Raw genomic sequence first — 18,771 nt, forward strand, 5'->3', positions numbered from 1 at the left:
ATTCAATTCTGTCAGTTAATATATCTATCTCTATGCCAATACTATGATGTTTTGACCACTATAGCTTTGTAGTATGCTTCAATGTCAAGTAGTGTGAGACCTCCCATTTTGTTCCTATTTTTCAAGATATTTTTGGCTATTTGGGGGCACCTTGCCCTTCCAAATAAATTTGGTTGTTGGTTTTTCTATTTCTTCAAGGTAAGTTGTTGGGATTTTAATTGGTATTGCATTGAATCTATAAATCAGTTTAGGGAGAACTGACATCTTAACTATATTTAGTCTTCCAATCCATGAACACAATATATTCCTCCATTTTTTTGAAGTCCTGTTCAATTTCTTTTAGCAGTTTCTTGTAGTTTTCTCAGTATAGGTCTTTTGTGACTTTGGTTAAGTTTATTCATATATACTTGATTCTTTCGGTTGCTATTGTAAATGAAATTTTTTTCTCACTTTCCTGATCCAGTTGCTCATTACTTGTGTATAGGAACACTACTGATTTTTGCATGTTGATCTTGTAGCCTGCCACTTTGCTGTATTCATTGATTAGCTCTAGTAGCTTTGCTGTAGATTTTTCTGGATTTTCTACCTATAGAATCATGTCATCTGCAAACAGTGACAGTTTTACTCCTTCCTCTCCAATTTGGATGCCTTTTGTTTCTTTTCCTTGCCTAATCGATGTAGCTAGAACTTCCAGCACGATGTTGAATAACACTGGTGACAGTGGGCATGCCTGTCTTGTTCCTGATCTTAGAGGGAAAGTTTTCAGTCATTCCCATTGAGTATGATGTTAGCTGTGAATTTTTCATATATTGCCTTTATCATATTGAGAAAGTTTCCTTCTATTCCTATCCTTTGAAGTGTTTTCATCAAGAAACGATGTTGAATTTTGTCAAATGCCTTTTCTGCATCGATCAAGATCATCATGTGGCTCTTCCACTTTAATTTATTGATGTGATGTGTTACATTAATTGATTTTCTTGTGTTGTAACAGCCTTGCATACCTGGAATAAATCCCACTTGGTCGTGGTATATAATTCTTTTAATGTTCTGCTAGTTGGTTTCGATTTGTGAGTATTTTGTTGAGGATTTTTTTAAATATTTCTGTCTTTTATTATGAATATATATGTTAATGCAATTTTAATGAGATATATTCCCATACCATAAAATCATCCAAAGTGTACAATAGTTGTCACAGTATAATCATATAGTTGTGCATTCATTACCATAATCAATTTTTGAACATTTTTATTACTCCAAAAAATAAAAAAAAGGATAAAAATTAAAATAAAAGTGAAAAAAAAAAAACCCCAAACCATCTCATACCACTTCTCCCCCATGTTATTCATTTGTTTTTGTCCCCACTTTTCTACTTATCTGTCCATATACTGGATGAAGGGAGTGTGAGCCACAAGTTTTCACAATCACACAGTCACACTGTATAAGCTATATGGTTATATGATCATCTTCAATAATTAAGGATACTGATTGCAGTTCAACAGTTTCAGGCATTTCCTTCTAGGTATTCTAATACACTAAAAACTTAAAAAGGATATCTATACAATGCAATAAGAATAACCTCCAGAATGACCTCTTGATTCCATTTGAAATCTCTCAGCCACTGAGACTTTATTTTGCTTCATTTGTCTTCCCCATTTTTGTCAAGAAGTCCTTCTGAATCCCACGATGCTTGGTTCAGTTTCATCCCTGGATGTCATGTCTGGCATTGCCAGGGAGATTTACACCCCTGGGAGTCGTGTCCCATGTAGGGGGGAGGGCAGTGAGTTCACCTGTAGTGTTGGCTTAGAGAGAGAGGACATATATGAGCATCAAAAGAGGTTCCCTGGGGGTGACTCTTAATCACAATTATAAATAGGCTTAGCCTCTGCTTTGCACTAACAACCTTAATGAATATATTTTCATGTGTCTCTATCTGTCATCTTAGATTCCTTCCTTCTCTCATCCCCTTATTCATATAACATGTGTTGTATTAAATTTGTCCTAATATCTAAGTTCCAGGATATCTAGGATAAGAATGAATATCATCCAAGGACTTGCATCTTTTTCTGGGTTTTGGGTTGCCTGCAGGACAGATATATCTTTATTTTGAGATTAGGTATGGTGTAGAGTTGTGTATGTGTGCCAATGGTGACCTACAAGTGTTAATTTTATGTTTCTACTTGGCTACATTTGAGTGTCCAATTGGTTGATCAAACAGTAGCCTATTTGTTCCTCTATTAGTATTGTGTAAGTGGGATTTATGTGTACAGTCAGTTGATAGCATCTATCATCAACAAAGAAATTGCTCTCTGAAATGTGGGAAGTCTCCTCATCCAATCATCTGGAGGTCTTGAAAGCAAGAACTCAGGATTTCAGGAGTCAGAAGAGTGTCTTCCTAAAGCATCAACATTGACTCTTGCTGGTATTTCCAGACAGCCACATGCCCATGGGAAATTTGTACTAAGATCTACAATATTATCTTTATTGGCGTTTATAGCCTAAGACTTGTCCTACAGACTTCAAATTTGCCAAACCCCATGGTCACATGAGGCAATTTTCTGTCAAACCCTGACCATATAGCAGCTCTTCTTATGCCCCCAAACCTCTACAGGACTTGATGGCTCATAAAATATTCAGTGAAGGGATTTTGGGGGAAATAAAGTTGCTCCCTCTGATATCTTATTGAAGTTGTAGGTATAACCAGTTTCTATGGTAATTGTCATCAGCACCAACATTAATGCTTTTCATAATTTATATACATGATAGAATTGTAAAAATAAATTCCATCTATAGAATTGTTATTAACAAAATGTATTGTCTGGACAGATGACAATTTTTTTTCTAAAACAGAAGCAGGATTAAGTTAAATCTTTGAATTTGAAATCCAGTAGAAGTAAAAGAAAATAAAGATTGCAGTACATATGACTCTGTGCTTGGTTATTTATGTATATTTGCTATTTTATTCCTTATCATCATTTTGCTGTTTATTCTTCATTTACCCATTTAACATGTCAGGTGAAAGGAAATTCAGAAAGCTTTAGTAATATGACAAATTTTCATAGCTAGAAAATGTCATAGCTAGAATTTGAACCTGGCTCTCTGCCTGTCTTCTAAACTCAAATTCCTAAACATGCTCATAGTGAAAGGTGCACATCACATCTAGGTTATGCCTGGGTATCTTACCTTTCAGATCAGTCATCTGGACCCCCTATGGACCCTCCCCTCCTTGCAGCACATTATACATTTACTCCATATATACAGGTTCACCTACCACACAGGAACCCCTAATGTACTGACCCAGTTTAGACCCCAATTATTCATTTCAGCATATACATTCTAAGATGAAAATCATGTCTTTTGACATTTCACCACATCTGGTGGTCAAGAACCCAATCCCCAGGGACTCCAAATACCTGCCTATCCCATGACTTCATTTGACACAGCACATGACTACGATTTTAATCCTGGTCAATGTACAGTCATAAAAACCCAGTGACTTCTTCATACACCAGGAATTCTACTATACCTTGGTAAATAAACCATTATTTCATGTTCCATATACATGTCAAGCCCTTGTTGAGGTTTTTTGAACCCATAGTCATTAAAGAGATTAGTCTATGGTTTTCTATTTTTGTAGTGTCTTTGTCTGACTTTGGAATTAAGGTGATGTTGGCTTCATAGAATGAGTTTGGAACCTTTCCCTGCTCTTTAATTTTTTTGAAGAGTTTGAGGAGAATTGGTACTCATTCTTTCTTGAATGCTTGATAGAATTCACATGTGAAGCCATCTGGTCCTAAGCTTTGCTTTTCTGGGAGCTTTTTGATGACTGACTCAATCTGTTTACTTGTGATTGGTTTGTTGAGGTTGTCTATTTCTTCTAGAGTCAGTGTTGGTTGTTCCTGTTTTTCCAGGAAGTTGTCCATTTTGTCTTAGTTGTCTACATTATTATCATACAGTTGCTCATAGTATCCTCTCGTTATCTCCTTTATTTCTTCACAGTCAGTAGTTATGTCCCCTTTCCTCTTTCTGATTGTGCGCTCTCCCTCTCTCTCTCTCTCTCTCTCTCTCTCTCTCTCTCTCTCTCTCTCTCTCTCTCTCTCTCATTAGCCTAGCTAAGGGTCCATCCGTATTACTGATTTTCACAAAGAACCAGCTTCTGGTTTTGTTGATCCTCTCTATTGTTTTCCTGTACTTAATTTCATTTATTTCTGCTTTAACTTTTGTTTTTCTTTCCTTCTGTTTGCTTTGGAGTTAGTTTGCTGTTCTTTCTCTAGTTCCTCCAGGTGAATAGTTAATTCCTCAATTTTTGCTATTTCTTCTCTTTTAATATAGGCTTGCTTTGTGGCCCAACATGTGGTCTATCCTAGAGAATGATACATAAGCCCTGTAGAAAATGTGTATCCTGCTGTTGTGTAGTGTTCTGTAAATGTCTGTCAAGTCTAGTTCATTTATCATATAATTCAACATCTCTGTTTTGTTATTGTTCTGCTGTCTAGATGTTCTATCCATCGATGAGAGCAGTATATTGAAATGTCAAACTATTATTGCAGAGTAACCTACTTCTCCCTTCAGCATTGTCAGTGTTTGCCCCTATGTTTTGGGGGGCACTCTGGCTTGGTGCATGAATATTTATGATTGTCATGTTTTCTTGATGAGTTGTCCCTTTTATTAATACATAGTGTCCTTCTTTGTCTCTGTTAGTTGTTTTCCATTTGAAGTCTAATTTGTCTGATATTAATATAGCTACTCCTGCTTTTTTTCTGGTTGTTTTTGCATGAAATATCATTTCCAACCTTTCACTTTCAGCCTATTTTTGTCCTTGTGTCTAAAGTGGGTTTCTTCTAGACAGCATATAGATGGGTCTTGTTTTTTTAATCCTTTATGCCAGTCTATGTCTTTTTATTGGGGAGTTTAATCCATTATCATTTAGTGTTATTATTGTAAGGGCAGTACTTTCTTCTACCACTTTCTCTTTTGGATTTTATATGTCACATCTTATTCTTTCTCTTTCTCTCCTTTTACTCTTCCTGGTAGTCTTAATTTCTACACTCTTCAAAACTCCCTCCCCTGTCTTTTCCTATCAGCCTGTAGCACTCCCTTTAGTATTTCTTGAAGCACGGGTCTCTTATTCACAAACTCTCTCAGTGTCTGTTTGTCTGAAAATATTTTAATTTCTCCCTCATTTTTGAAAGACAGTTCTGCCAGATGTAGAATTCTTTGTGGCACTTTTTCTCTATCAGTCTTAAATATATCATACCACTGCCTTTTGCCTCCATGGTTTCCGTGGAGAAATCTGTACATAGTGTTAGTGAGCTTCCCTTGTATGTGATGGATCACTTTTCTCTTGCTTCTTTCAGAATTCTCTCTTTGTCTTTGACATTGGACAATCTGATCAGTAAGTGTCTTGGAGTAGGTCTATTGAGATCTATTCTGTTTAGGGTATGCTGCACTTCTTGAATCTGTAATTTTATGTCTTTCATAAAAGTTACAAAATCTTCAATGATTATTTCTTCTATTATTCTTTCTGCTCCTTTTCCCTTCTCTTCTCCTTATGGGACACCCATAACACATATATTCATGTGTTTCATGTTGTCATTCAGTTCCTAGGGGTGGCTTGGGGGGGATGTCCAATCAGAGAGAGGCAGTGGGAGGAGTGGCCAGGTACAGAGTCCAAGCCGGGAGCCCTCAGCCCTGCCCTGACAGGATTGTGTCTGAGCTTTTGCAAGTATAGTCGAAGTATCAGCATGACATATGAGCATTTGTGAACACTGAAGTGTTTACAATTTTGAAGGCAACATTTTAATAAAAGCTATACAAAATTACACATACAAAGTTCTTAACCCCCTGCAATGGGGGATCCTGTAACTGAAGTTTCATGTCCTCTGTGGTCAATGCCCCCCTTCCCACATCTGAGGGTCCAACATCATCCCACAAACTCCAGGGCCTGGCCCAGCACACCTCTGCTCATGGGGCCCACCTGTCAGGCACACACTTTCCACCACACATGCCCCACCACCTTGAGAAATTCCCCATGACTCACTTCTGGCTTCACCTCCTGCAGGAAGCCTGCCTTGATTGATGCACTGACCTCAACCCTGCGCCATTATTTCCCAAGTTGTCATACCAATCTCTACCACTTCCACAGCTCTAAATGCCAAGAAGGCATGGTGGGTGCCTGACAGGTCTCCCCAGGTGATGGGCACCAAGGGGTCACTCTCTAAATCTTTGTTGAATGGCTGTCTCAATAGGAGGTTATAATTTCCCAGGTTAGTGGTCAGTCCCAGCACCACCCTGAGCATGGGTGGGTGGTGGGTGGCAGGGAGCAGGTCACTGCACCCCTGTGAGCCCCAGGACTGAGGAGTCAAGGACATTCGGGCTGGAAGCCCTCCCTGGGCCCCAGCCATTCCTGGACAGCTGCTTGACGAGTCGTCAGCTCTGGGCCTTCCAGCCAGCGTGCTCACCCTGGGAGGAGACGGCTGCCAGAACACCCCCACTGAACAAAGGAGGACACTGAGGCAGGCTGCTCAGGGACCTTGTTTGGACGGGGGTGGACAAGGTGCCCACCATGGGAGGCCTTTGCTCTGAGGAGACATCCTGCTGGACCCTGTCCCCTGACTTCTCCGGCCGCGAGGGCAGGAGTCACCCCAGCCTCCCCCAGCATGGAGGGAACAGCCCTCAGCCCCAGCGGGAAGGGCTCCGGGCTCCGACCTACGTGACCCTGAGCAGCCACTTGACCTCTGTTTTCTCCTCTCGTGAGTGGGGCTGATTTGTGAGGGCTCCCTGGGAAATTGCCCCTCACGCAGTCTCCCAACGTGGGCAGGGGCTCTCCGCACACAGCTACCACACTGACTCCAAGTCCCTGACATTTCACACAGGTCCTGAGCTTCCAACTCTCCTTGTCAAGTTCAGAACCTTTGTGTGCTGGAGGCTCTCAGGTCCCATCTCAGGCCACGAGTCACTGAGGGCTTGGAGTTCCGGTCTGGGCCCCCGTCCCCAACTGTCCTGATGCTTCACGGTGCTGCCACTAATCCCTTCTCCCTCTCTGAGAACACCCCATCCCACCCCAGTGTGACAGTCACTCAGCCCCGAGCACAGGTGCCACCTGCTGCCACCAAGGCAGACACACCTGAGGAGCTGGGGGAGCCCCTGGGTCCCACCTTTCAGAGGCGACTTGTCCTATATCAGCACCTCCCTGAGCACGTGCTGTGCTGTCCCCACAACCCCACAGGGCCTGGACCTGCAGTTACAAAGGTGAGCTGCCCTCCCCACCCCCCAAGCCCGCAGGGCACAGTGGGGACTTTGCAGCCACTAGCTGTGGGTCTTGGAAGTGTCACCCCACCTTCTAGTCTCACTTTGCTCCCCTGAACAAAGAGGTGGCAGGAGGAACAACCTCATAAACTTATCCTAGGGACTAAATGTGAGTAGCCATGGAAAGTTCTTCCCCATGCCTGACTCCACAGGATGGGCTGCTGGAGGGCAGTGACTATATTTTATAGAATTTTCTTCTTCCCCATGAAGCTTTCACCACTAGCCCTTACAGACCCCTTAACCTTGCTTTTCACTTTGTAAAGGGTGTTTGAGATCCCATCTAGGGAGCCCTGTCATTGCTTCAGCCATACAGGAAGCATAGGAGGTAGCAGAAGGGAACCAGGCCCAATCAGGAACCAGGGGAGGTGCAGATTAGGGGTCATTCACTAAAAATAGAAAAAAGAATTACACGTAGTGTCTACTGTAGGCCAGCCATCTTTGAGGCCTGAACCTAATTCAATGAACAAAGCAGAGAAATCCCACCCCCTCCTGGGTTTCTCATGGTAGTTGGGGAGTCCAACAGTGACAGCGGACATCAGCAGCAGGTGACACATCCAGCACGATAGCTGGGACCGCATCAGATACCCCCCAAAGAGATTTAAACCACCAAATAATTGAAGGGGGTGGTGGATATCAGGACCAAGTGAAAAAGTGGGTGAATTTGTGTCAAGAGATTGGGGCTACTCTTACCACAGACCCCAGTGAGGGCAGAGATGTTGTGGTGGGGAGGGCTGGGCAGCACCCTGGGTCCCCCCATCCTCTCACCCCAACTAGGGGGCTACTGTTGGGTGGTACCTTCCCTAGTTGAAGGAAAGCAGTCCAAGAGAGCTGTGCATGAGTTCTCGGGGCCCTGAGGGACTCCTTGAGGATGGGGGAGCCCCTGTATGGGGTGGGCCCAGCTGGGGTCTGAGCTTCCAGGGGTCAGGCCAAGGGGTCAATCAGGTCTCCAGATGCAACCCGTCCTCACCGTACACAGGTCAGCCCTTGCCTCCTGGTGCCACCGTGCCTGGACAGACTGCATTAGACATGACCTCCTCTGACTCAGGAAGGACACCCTCTGACCCCCTGGGAAAGCCTGGCTCATGTGAATGTGGGGAGGAGAGGGTCCAGCAACCACAAACACTTTGTGATTTCCCAAAAAACCACTGTGTGGAGGTGACTAGCAGGGATATTGGGGTCCATGGGGCTGGGAGAGGAATTTGGTGGGACTTGGCTAAGAGTCCAAGATGAGAGGGGAGAGGTCTGGGTGGGGGGTTGCAGCCTGAGACTGAGGAGTTTTCAGGGCAGGGGATGTGGGTGGTCCCAGAGAGCTTGGGCTCCTGATCCCCACCTGAGGCCCCCGGCTGTCACCCAGGCCATCATTCCCCACCTAGGGATGCACCTCTCAGAGCTCATGAACTTCAGAATATCTCCCCTGGACACTTGGGAAGTGAGTGGGCCTGGAAGCCGGGGCACTGGGGTGTCAGGACCCTGAGGTGGGCACCTGAGAGCTGCTGCTCACCACCCCCCACAAACACACCTGATGCCACAGGTGGTTGTCCAGGGCCCTGTTCCCTACCTGGGACATTCCTAACAGACCTGGTGATGCTGGACACAGTTCTTCAGGATCATCTAGATGTGAGGGGCCCTGGGGGCCAGGGACCCTGAGGCCTGGAGGAGAGAGCCCCTCCCGGAGCCCCAAGCTCTCAGCACTGGGCATGCCTCTTCTCATGGGCGTCTCACTGCACCGTGGGATCCAGGGCTGCAATTGTAATGTTCACCTCCCAGATGAGTAAGCATAGAGTGGGCAGAAGCCACAGCCCATGTCCCCTTCCCACATCCCCTCTGAGGTCACAACTGCATAAGGCAGGGCTGAGCTGGGCACGGCCTCTCCCTCAGGCATGGCCAAAGGGGAGAATGAAGTGGGTCTCCCCAAGGTCGGGCAGCATGGGAGAGGCCGAGCAGTCCCTTCCCGCCCGACCCCGCAGTCTCTCCACCCATCATCAGAGAGGGTTGGGCTGGGAGGTCCCTTAGCCTCGGCCCCACGTCCCCTATTCTGGTGCCCTCAGCCCAGCCAGAGCCTAAGGCCCGGCATGTGCACTGCCCTGACCCCTGGTGGGCACTTCCGGTAATGCAGACTGAGGAGCTTGGGGAGGGGAGGCTGGTAATGGCCTAGGGTCTCTCCAACGGACACTTACTGCCCTCGGTTTCAGGGAGACTGATCCACTTTGAAGAGAGGAGGAAGGTGACCGGCAGTGGCACTCACGGTGGGAGGGGAGGGAAGGCAGTGACCCACCTGACAGAACACTCCCTGGCACCATCCCCTTCCTCCTGACCCTCGGAGAATGTGACGCACAGGAGACCTGTCCAGGGGAGAGAGAGGGGAGGGGGCTGGGGTCAGGTTCGACTTCCTGGAGGAGATGTTGTCTGAACCCTGCTCTGAGAACAGATAGGCGACTGGGCAGGAGTGGAGGCGAGGAGAGGCTCTGACAGGAGCCCAGACCCAGACACTGGTCCCTGGATGCCCATCATCCCCTCCCAGGCCTCTCAGGATTCTCTCCATCCCTCTGTCCCAGGAAAACAAGGTCATGGCGCAGACCAACCTGATCCCGTCGACCTGCAGAAATCTCAGCCTCGCACCAGAGGAGCAATTTGAGGCCTGATCCAGGTCCTTGGAGGGGCTCAGTGAGGTGGAGAGGTGAGGCCAGGGCAGCAGGTGGATGGTGGCAGGGGCACCCTCTCCCTGGTGGCTGGGCCCAGGGAGACTGCATCCACGGCTCCTTATTCAGCATCAGGCTTATGGCCTGGGGACAGATGGGGACCCCAGACTCCAACTTCTGTGTTGACCCTGGGAGGGTACCTGGGGTGAGACTCCTGGTGGCACCATAATGGCTGCCCTGCCATGCAGCAAACCCTCTCTTGGGAGCTAGATCCTCTGCTTCCATCAGCCAACAACACCTTCATGTCCTGGGAGAAAAAAAGCCAGGTTAAAACGATGGTGAGGGTCCTGGCCTGCAGCAGGAAGGGGTGGGCTGCTTGAGGGCTCAGTGAAGCCTGGGGCTCCACAGGGTCCGTGGGACTGAGACAGTCTGTACTGGGATTTCCACTCCATGCCTGTTCAACCTATGACAGGCAAGTTGCCTACTCTCCAGGCCTCAGTTTCCATCTTTGGGAAACGGGGTGATATTCAGTGATCTTGCAGACAGCTGGAGCCTGTGGGGTCCTGCTGACTGAACATTTACTGGGGGCTCAATATACAAACTATGGTTGAGTCACTGGGAGGCTGTCCAGGTCCTGGGAGAGGCCCCCCACTGTAAGCCTTCCATCCAGCGGCCAGACCCCTAATGAAGCACCAAGTACCAGGTCCAGCTGCAATGCCCCTGACCAGCTCCAGTCTGGCTTGTTGAGGACACAGCCCACAAGCTCAGTGCGCACCTGACTGTGTCCTCCAGCTCTCATGGGGATAGGATGAGTATCAGCCCTGCCCCAGGATGTCCTGAGGCCAGGAGAAAAGGTGACTTTCTGTCCCTCTCCCTGACAGCCCTTCTCTGGTTCCTCATGTCTTGGTACCCGTGTTCTATTCTCTGAACCTGAAAACTGGCAAATAGCCCCCGAGTTCAGAGTAAGACTTCTAGAAGCCCCTTGGAGCTGGACACAAGATCCATGGCTTCTGCAGACCAAGCTGTCCCCACAGTTCAGGGAGTCGCCCTCGTGCAGTCTGATGACCTCAGACCGCAGCTCAGCCCCTAGTTGAACCTCCTCTTCGCCGGTGCCTCCCTACTTTTCCCATTAGGATACTCCCACCCACAGATGCTGCGTTTTAGGGGGCTCTGAGCTCAACTCATCACTGTCCCTCTACACCCAGTAGGGAGTGACTGCAGCATCTGCGCCATCCACCTGGACATGAAAAAACAGCAACAGGTGACAAGCCATCCAGTAACTCGGGGGACGTGGTGTCCTCTTGGTGCCCCACTCAGCTCTCCCTGGTTACTGACGCCTCCTGCACGAGTGCTTTAACACATAGTAAGATCGGGGCCTCCGGCCACAATGCCACCCCTTCTTCCCCAGCACGAAGCAGGCAGCCACCATAGCACCCAGTACAAAAGGAGAACTGGGGGGGTGCCCTTCGGTGCTGGCTGAGGCTCAGGAATCCAGGCTTAGGTGGGAGGGGACCATGTGCTCACTAAGCTCCCTGCAGCCCAGGGGCCTGGAGGCTCTCAAAAGGCCCCATGGGTCATGTCCCCTGCTCACGTGCCAACCTGCAGGTGCCCTGAGTCCTTTTCCAGCCTTCACAGACCTGTGCGGTGTGCTCCGGACGCCTTCTCTAGCCTGCTCTGCTGACTCCCATCCAGCTTCACATGCGTTTTCTTCATCCAGGGAGCAGGCCACACCCCTGCCCACCACAGAAGCCCCCCTGCTGCCTTGGTACTCCCAGTCACCCACCCATCCTCTCAAGGATGAGGTCAGAGGGCACTGTTATGGGCACTGGGGCAGTGCACAGCACTTGGGGTTCAATGGACCTCGAAACAAACCGACACTGGGCCTCAAATTGCCCTGTTCGGACAAGGTAATACGGTCTCTTGTCAGAGCTGTGGTTCCTCAAATGGAAGTGGGGTCTTGGATTGAACCTCTTGAGGGTTTTGGGGGATTGGAGCAGGGGACGTGAAGGCGCCTGAAGAGCGTGGACCTTTGGAGATCTGCCTGGCCCCAGGGGCATTCAACCCGATGGAGGCCTCTGATGAGCAGAAGGAGGAACAGGAAGGGGTGAGAGCCGAGGCCTGAGTCCCACCTTCCGGGCTGGGACGTTGGTGCTGGTGCCTCCTGCTCACCTGTAAAACGGGAGAAAACCACTGAGCGCCCAGGGGGGGCTGCCTAACAGCAGTCGCTGTCCCCAACACCCACCCAGACTGGCGGTTGGACCCTGGTCTCCTGCTCCCTCCAGCTCACCCCTGCCCCGGGGACAGCCTCTGCACCCACTGGACCTTGGCTTCTGGGATCCTGTCAGGAAGGAGGAGGGAGGGTCCGTAGCGGAGGAGCGGGAGGCTGCCTAGCCGTCTCTTCTGCAGGGGCTGCTGCCGGCCTCCAGGTCACCCTGACCGTCACCCTCTGCCTGGCCGGGCTCTGGGTGGTATCTGGGGACCTTGGCAGCGGGGGAGGGGACGGGATATTTCGGTGTCCCCGCGTCTGCAAACTCTCCACCACCACCAGGTCCAGCTCTAGCTGGGTCTTGCCTGGTGACCTGGGATTGGGCCAAAACCCCAAGAGACACCGGGGGCACAGAGAAGAGTGTGGCAAGGGACACGGACATCCCTCCTAACGCTTCCCGCGCACAGAGCCCTTGGGGCAGTAAACGGCAATTAGGGAGGGCTGGGCGCGCATGCGCTTCCCGGAGCCCGCCCCTCCCGCCTGCTGGTTGGCCTTGAGGGTAATTCGGAGGAGCCGAGGGGCGGGCCTGGGCGGGACCTAAGGCAGGACCTCGGCGCCGTTTGGGCGGGGTCGGGGCGTGGCAGAGAGGGGTGTGGGGCGTGGCCGAGTATCTCCCCGCCCACTGCGAGGCGGAGCATCTGCTCCCAGTTTGAAGCCAACAGCGGGTCAGGACCCCCAGCAGCTGGCGGGGCACAGACCCCGGGAGCCGCGCTGCCTGCGGGAGGACGGGAGGACGCGATGGGGGACCATGGACCCAGGGCCCGTCGGGGCAGAGGCCAGGCGTGGAGCCCAGCAGCCTGTCACCGCCGTGCGCTGTCCTGGTCCAGGGTGGACAGCCGTTGACAGCCCCAGGCTGAGGATGATGCTCAAGTCCAGGTGGTGCCCAGTTCGGGCCGTCTTCCCCTGTCCAGGTGATGCCCAGTTCGGGCCGTCTTCCCCTGTCAGGGGTGGTAGGATCGCCACATGCCACGGGCCCACACCCCATCAGTATGGAGAGGACTGGCAGCCTCTCCTCTCCGGGCAGGCACTTACTCAGCTCCATGGCCAACCCGTCAGTATAAAACTGGAAACTGAGGTCCTGAGAAAAGTAGGGATTGAGCCAAGACCCAGGAATGCACAGAGAACAGAGGGTAGAACAAGGTTAGAGCCTCCTAGGCTAGGGATCAACTCCCTGCCATTGGGATTGCTTTGAGAATGAGAGCCCCGAAGCTTCTGGAGAACCCTGCTGCCCCCTCCCCAACCTGGCCATTGACCAGGCCACCTACATCCTCAGCTGTCACCGACTGTTCCCACACCCAAGCCTGGGCCCCATGGTGACCTGCCTGCCTGACAAGGAGTATCCGGTAGTGAACAGGGCAGGAGGGGTCAGGAAGGAGCGGTGGAGGAGACCAGCAGGGGACAACTGCGAGGGGCCTGGTCTCTCTCCCCGACCTGAGCTGTTTTTTCTCTTTCTTCAGTGTTGAAGAGGCAGGGAGCTGGGCTCAGGCTTGCCGGGAGGGTGCTTCCGGGAAATGTTTCAGGGTCTTTAGGGGATCAGCACAGCGTTGTCCCTAAACTCCAATTCCTGGGGTCACCCAAGACACTGGTCGTCTCTGTGGCCTCTGGTGCTGAGGAGCAGGAGCTGCTCCAGCTCCATCCACACTGGACCTCCCATCCCAGTGGGCTCCTGTCCCAGCCCTCAGGTTAGGGGTTAGGGGTCACACCCAGGGCAGGGCCATGTGGCCCAGATGGAGGGTCCAAATGATCAGGGTGTGAAATCTCACCTGTGATGGGAATCGGCTCTCTCCAGGCTCATGGCCTAAGGGGAGAATCTATAGTTTGACTTGAGAAGTTGGGGTGCTCAGCTCAGATGGGACACCCTCTGCATGAGCCCTTCCTTGGGCCTGAGTATGTGCTGCTGTGAAACAGGATGTGCGACATCAGCTGGGTTCAAACTCTGCTCCGGGTGCCTGGAACCTGAAGAGCCTGAAGTGCCCCCTGCATTCATGTTTTGCCTTGAAAGCTGCTGGTCTGGCTCCACCCCCCACACTCCCCAACCCTGCCCTGGTTCAGGATGACTCTCCCTCTCCTGAATACAGCCCTCCAGCAGGTATCTGGAGCCTCCCTCACACAGGTTTCCCATGTGCTTTTCCTCCTCAGTGTTTGTTGGAGCTGCTGGGGGCCGTGGGTGAGACAGGCGTTACATCAGGTCCTGATCCCTGGGTGGTTTCATATGCCCGGTGCTGTGCTGAGCTGCTGTGTGTCTTCTTCACCCCACGGTCATCTTGCTGGAGAGTTGGCTGTTGTCCCCATTGCTCAGAGTTGCTCCCTCAGGCTAAGGCATCCGGACAGCACAGAGCCCAGGGGCAGATATCTCCCTCCGAGTCGGAGCTGCGGGTTCTGGTGGGCTTGGGGAGGAGTTTAGAAATTCCTGCCATGACACTGTGTACCCACTGATTATATGTCCCTCATTTGTCCCACCCCACTGTGAATACAAGTGTTCCAGAACTGGAAAGACACTTGCACAGCGAATCTCGCCAAGGCAGGCAGACAAGAGAGGCTTCAGGAGCACTGGGGGCCTCCCATCCAGGACAGTGACTTTTCCTCTATCAATATCTTCCTGGGCACTTACAGAGCTTCACCTGACAGGTGCCGGACCTGCTGTTCAACAGGTGAGCTCTCCTCTCCCCATGGCCCAGTAATGACTCTGCAACACACTAGGTCGTTTCTGGGGAAGGTCACTGCAGCTGCTAGCCTCAGTTTCACTCCTCTGAAAAGTGGGATGGTAGGAGGACTGACTTCCTGGTCATTGTCAGATCGCAATAAGAGATGGCGTCTGTGGTGTCTGGCTCTGCTAAAGGACGGGCAGAGGAGCAGGTGAGGTCCACTGTAGCATTTTCCTCTTCCCCATGAAGAAGCTCTGCCTCACACCTCACTGAGCTCTTGATATTTGGCAAAATTCTGTTCCCACAGAATTGAGAATGGAGGGTTGAGAATCCATTTAGGGTGACACCTTATTGGGTGTAGCCAGAACAAGGCTTGCTGGGGCCTGGCAGGGGGCCCAAAGCCACTCAGATATCTAGGAAGGGGCAGGTCTCAGATAATTCATTCATCAAATATCTGAGCTGTCCACTCTGTGCCAACATGTTTTTAGTCCTTTAGCTGAATTCAGGGAAATTAGCAGGTAGAACTTCTGCCATATGGGCTTCCATTCTAGTCAGTGAATCCAAAGTAACACTAGACATCATCTCCAGGTCGTGCACCCAGTAAATGAGATGTGACACTGTCATGGACTCCTCTACGTGTGGACGTAGCTTCCCTCATTGTGACCTGCCAGGAGGATACCAGGAGCATCCCAGAATGCCAGGGACCCAGGGTGAGGAGAGAGGAGTACTTCTTACCCCCAACCAATATGGGGAGTATGGGGGTTGTGGCAGGAGGGGCTTGGCAAAGACCTGGGCCCCTGACACCTATGATGCCCACTGGAGGGCAGGCATCAAAGGGAGCTCTGTCTGGTGTTCTGGGGCACCGACGCCAGAGAGGACCCTAGGGACTCATAGCCAGTCCCCACAATAAGTAGTCCCAACAATGGCCTCATCCATCTCTGCTTCTTCCACATCGCTGGCTGAAGAACCTGATCAGGATAGGTGGTGAGCAACTGACCAAACATGAGATTTGAACCTATATGTTCATGCCCACCTGTTGGGGGGCTGGGGTAGGCTGCACCCCTGACCTTCCGGACGACAGGGGCAGTGGGAAGAAGAGACCCACACATGGTACAAGGAGAATGAGGTAGCACCTTGGGCCACGAGCTACTGTTTGAGGGTCCACGTGGGCTGAGGCAGGATGGCAGACACAGTTCCCTCTTGGGCCAGATATTTATGAAGCTCCTAGTATGTGTTAGCAATGAGCCATCAACAGCAACCCAACCCTCCCTGCCCTCATGCAGTTCCAGTGGGAGGCTGCCAACAGGGAGATACAGAGAAGTATGCCAGATTTTGCTGAAGAAGGGGAGAGTTGATGAGATTATAGACAGAGAAATCGTATGATTGAGGCTCTGTTCTAGCTCCCTACTACTAGGGGCTAGCTGTGACACTGACAGGACAGGCCGAGTGGGGATGGGGGGACAGGAGATGGCGTCTAATGGACAGGCAGGGGCAGACACAGGAGCCTCTGGGAGGGTTTTGCTTGGACGGCTGTGTGCATGCACAGGCCAATCCTCTCACTGTATAGCAACCCACCCACACCCAGTGCCATCACCCCCTTCCTGGACATCTGGCTGGACAAGAACACCAGGGTTGGCTTGGACCTGGAGTGCCATGCGCACCTTCCTCTTGCTCAGCTGAAGCCCCAGGAGCCTCCGGAGTTGAGGACCGAGTGTGAGGATGACACGTGTTGGGAGATGACTCCCCTCCCTTGCACTGATACATCTGACACATACCAAGCTTTTTCCATGGGGAAAAGGAAACGAAGAGAATTAGGAATTTTTCCATTTGGTCTGTGGCTTAATCTGCAGGCATAAAGATTTGATGGTTTTCTTCATCTTGTCATGTTGTCTTAATCAAGCACTTGGACACTTAGGTCCATTGCACTAGCTCAACTTTGCTCTCATCACTAGGAAGAAAACAGGGTCTGGGCTTGGGTTTCAGGATCCACAAAAGAAGCGGTAAGCAAAGGTGGCAGTGGATGGAGCAGAATTCAAGCGACGAGGATCAGGTCAGAAATTTGCATAACGAAAGGTATCAATCTTACAAGGACAAGTCAATGTTTTGTATTCTCTGAAGTATCAGTCATTAGGAAGCTACCGCATTTGTGATTATAATGTAAAATTATTTATATATAGATATATTATTATATATAAAAATATAATTATATATTTATTTATATATATTATTTATAAAAAATTATTTATAAAAAAATTTAAAATTTTTTAAAATGTATAAAAAATTTTTGCAGTACCCCTTTGCAATGGGTTCGCTGCATCTCAAACTTCATGACATTTCTGTATATTCAATTGTCTCCCTCCCATCTTTTGTGTTCCAGCATCATCACATGACCTGTAAGACCTGATGCAGAACATGTTTTCTACTCTGCACACCCATCGGGCATGCTCTTCCCTCACTTTCTGCACAGGAGGCCTTTCTTTGTCCTCAGAAGAGCTCCTCCTCATCCCTATGTCAGCATTTGCCGTGTCGATACGCCATCTCTACTTCCGCACAGCCGTAAGTTCCAAGAAATCATGGACGATGCCCCAAGTCATCTCCATGTTGCTGGGCTAACAGAAAGTGTTCTGAAAGTTTTATTTGAATGACTGTGTGAATGTGAGTCACTGAAAGGAAAGAGGCCTAAATCCCATTCCCAGAGTCACCTCTGAGCTGTTGGACATTTGGCAGTTTCCTCCATCCATCTCAACCCAGGTGTGAAGAGTACATGACATTAGGGCTGCGAGGCCCGTCTGAGTCCAGCGTTTTCTGAGCAGCTCCACTGACAGGTAGTCGTCTCCGGGACTTCCGGCCAGCATTCCCAGACAGCCGCCACAGCACCCACAGTGTGCAAGGGAAGACACCGAGGCGTGCCTCCTACCCATGCCTGGCTATGGAGGAATCCAGGTTGGGGTGGGGTGGCCTGTGCTCACTAGGCTTCCTCCAGCTCTGAGTTGCTGGACACCAGGACCGTATCCCCGAGATCATTCTCTTCACCTCCAGCCTGCAGTGTCCCAACCCCTCCACACAACATTCTTTGTATTCTTCTCAGTAAAGGCTCCCCAGTCTGCTGCCTCCCCACTGTGTTGCAGCCTCACTGGAAACTTCTACACCCTGACAACAGGCCATGTTTTGGCTCATCTCAAAGCCATGCCCTTCCCAGCCTGCATTGCTCTTCCCCTCACCCACCCATCCACATTGGCATCATCTTTGAGACTGTGCCCAGAGAACATGATGACATGGTTGAGGAGGATGGGACCTGAGGGGACCTGAGGGGTCTTGCTGTTGAGAGGTGTCAGTTAAGGGGACCCAAGGATGTGACCTCACTTCCTTGGAGGTAGAGCCAGTGGAACTTGGAATCCTGGTAACCAGGCACCCAGATTCCACAGACTACCCCCTGCCCAGCTCACTTAACAGGAGACGCTCGAGAGAGCAACATGTCCTGTTGTTTTGGTAAGTCCCGAGGTTCTCACCTCAAGACACTGGAGAATGAGACCTGTTTCCAGCGGAGCAGACATTGGCTCAGCCCTTCTCCACGAAGCCGCTGTCCATTGGCCAGGAGGTTTTCAAAGGTAAGTCAGGGTTGGCAAAGTTCAGACAATTCAGGCAATGCCAGCATTGTCATCCTCCCTCAGCAACCTGTTATCCCCCTTCCTAACACTGTGTAGAAGCCGAGAGGAGTGGGTCCATCTGGGGCAGGGTTGGGAAAACTGGTGGGCCCTTCGTGTTCACACCTCAGGTCACAGGTGGCTGGTGGGAAGGCAAGTGGTGATGAGGAGGCAACCGTTATTCAACGTGTGAATCCCGGCTCCGTAAGTTATCATCTCCATTCCAAGTGGGCCGGAGGTGCATTCAGGCCCCCATCTGTGCCTGACCTGGG

General features: G+C 50.3%; 1 long non-coding RNA gene across 1 annotated transcript; it reads right to left on the bottom strand.

Annotated features, from left to right (window-relative positions):
* Positions 1–1,523: 1,523 nt before the first annotated feature.
* LOC119504986 lies at positions 1,524–12,620 on the bottom strand. The gene is made up of 5 exons (XR_005210661.1): positions 12,267–12,620; positions 11,972–12,113; positions 9,888–10,251; positions 9,581–9,647; positions 1,524–1,799 (listed from the first exon to the last, which is right to left on the bottom strand). It is a non-coding gene; the product is annotated as an uncharacterized LOC119504986 (long non-coding RNA).
* Between the last annotated feature and the right edge of the window lie 6,151 nt (positions 12,621–18,771).

This window comes from Choloepus didactylus, chromosome 10 (genome assembly GCF_015220235.1).
Source record: "Choloepus didactylus isolate mChoDid1 chromosome 10, mChoDid1.pri, whole genome shotgun sequence".
In the NCBI taxonomy this organism is placed as follows: Eukaryota; Metazoa; Chordata; class Mammalia; order Pilosa; family Megalonychidae; genus Choloepus; species Choloepus didactylus.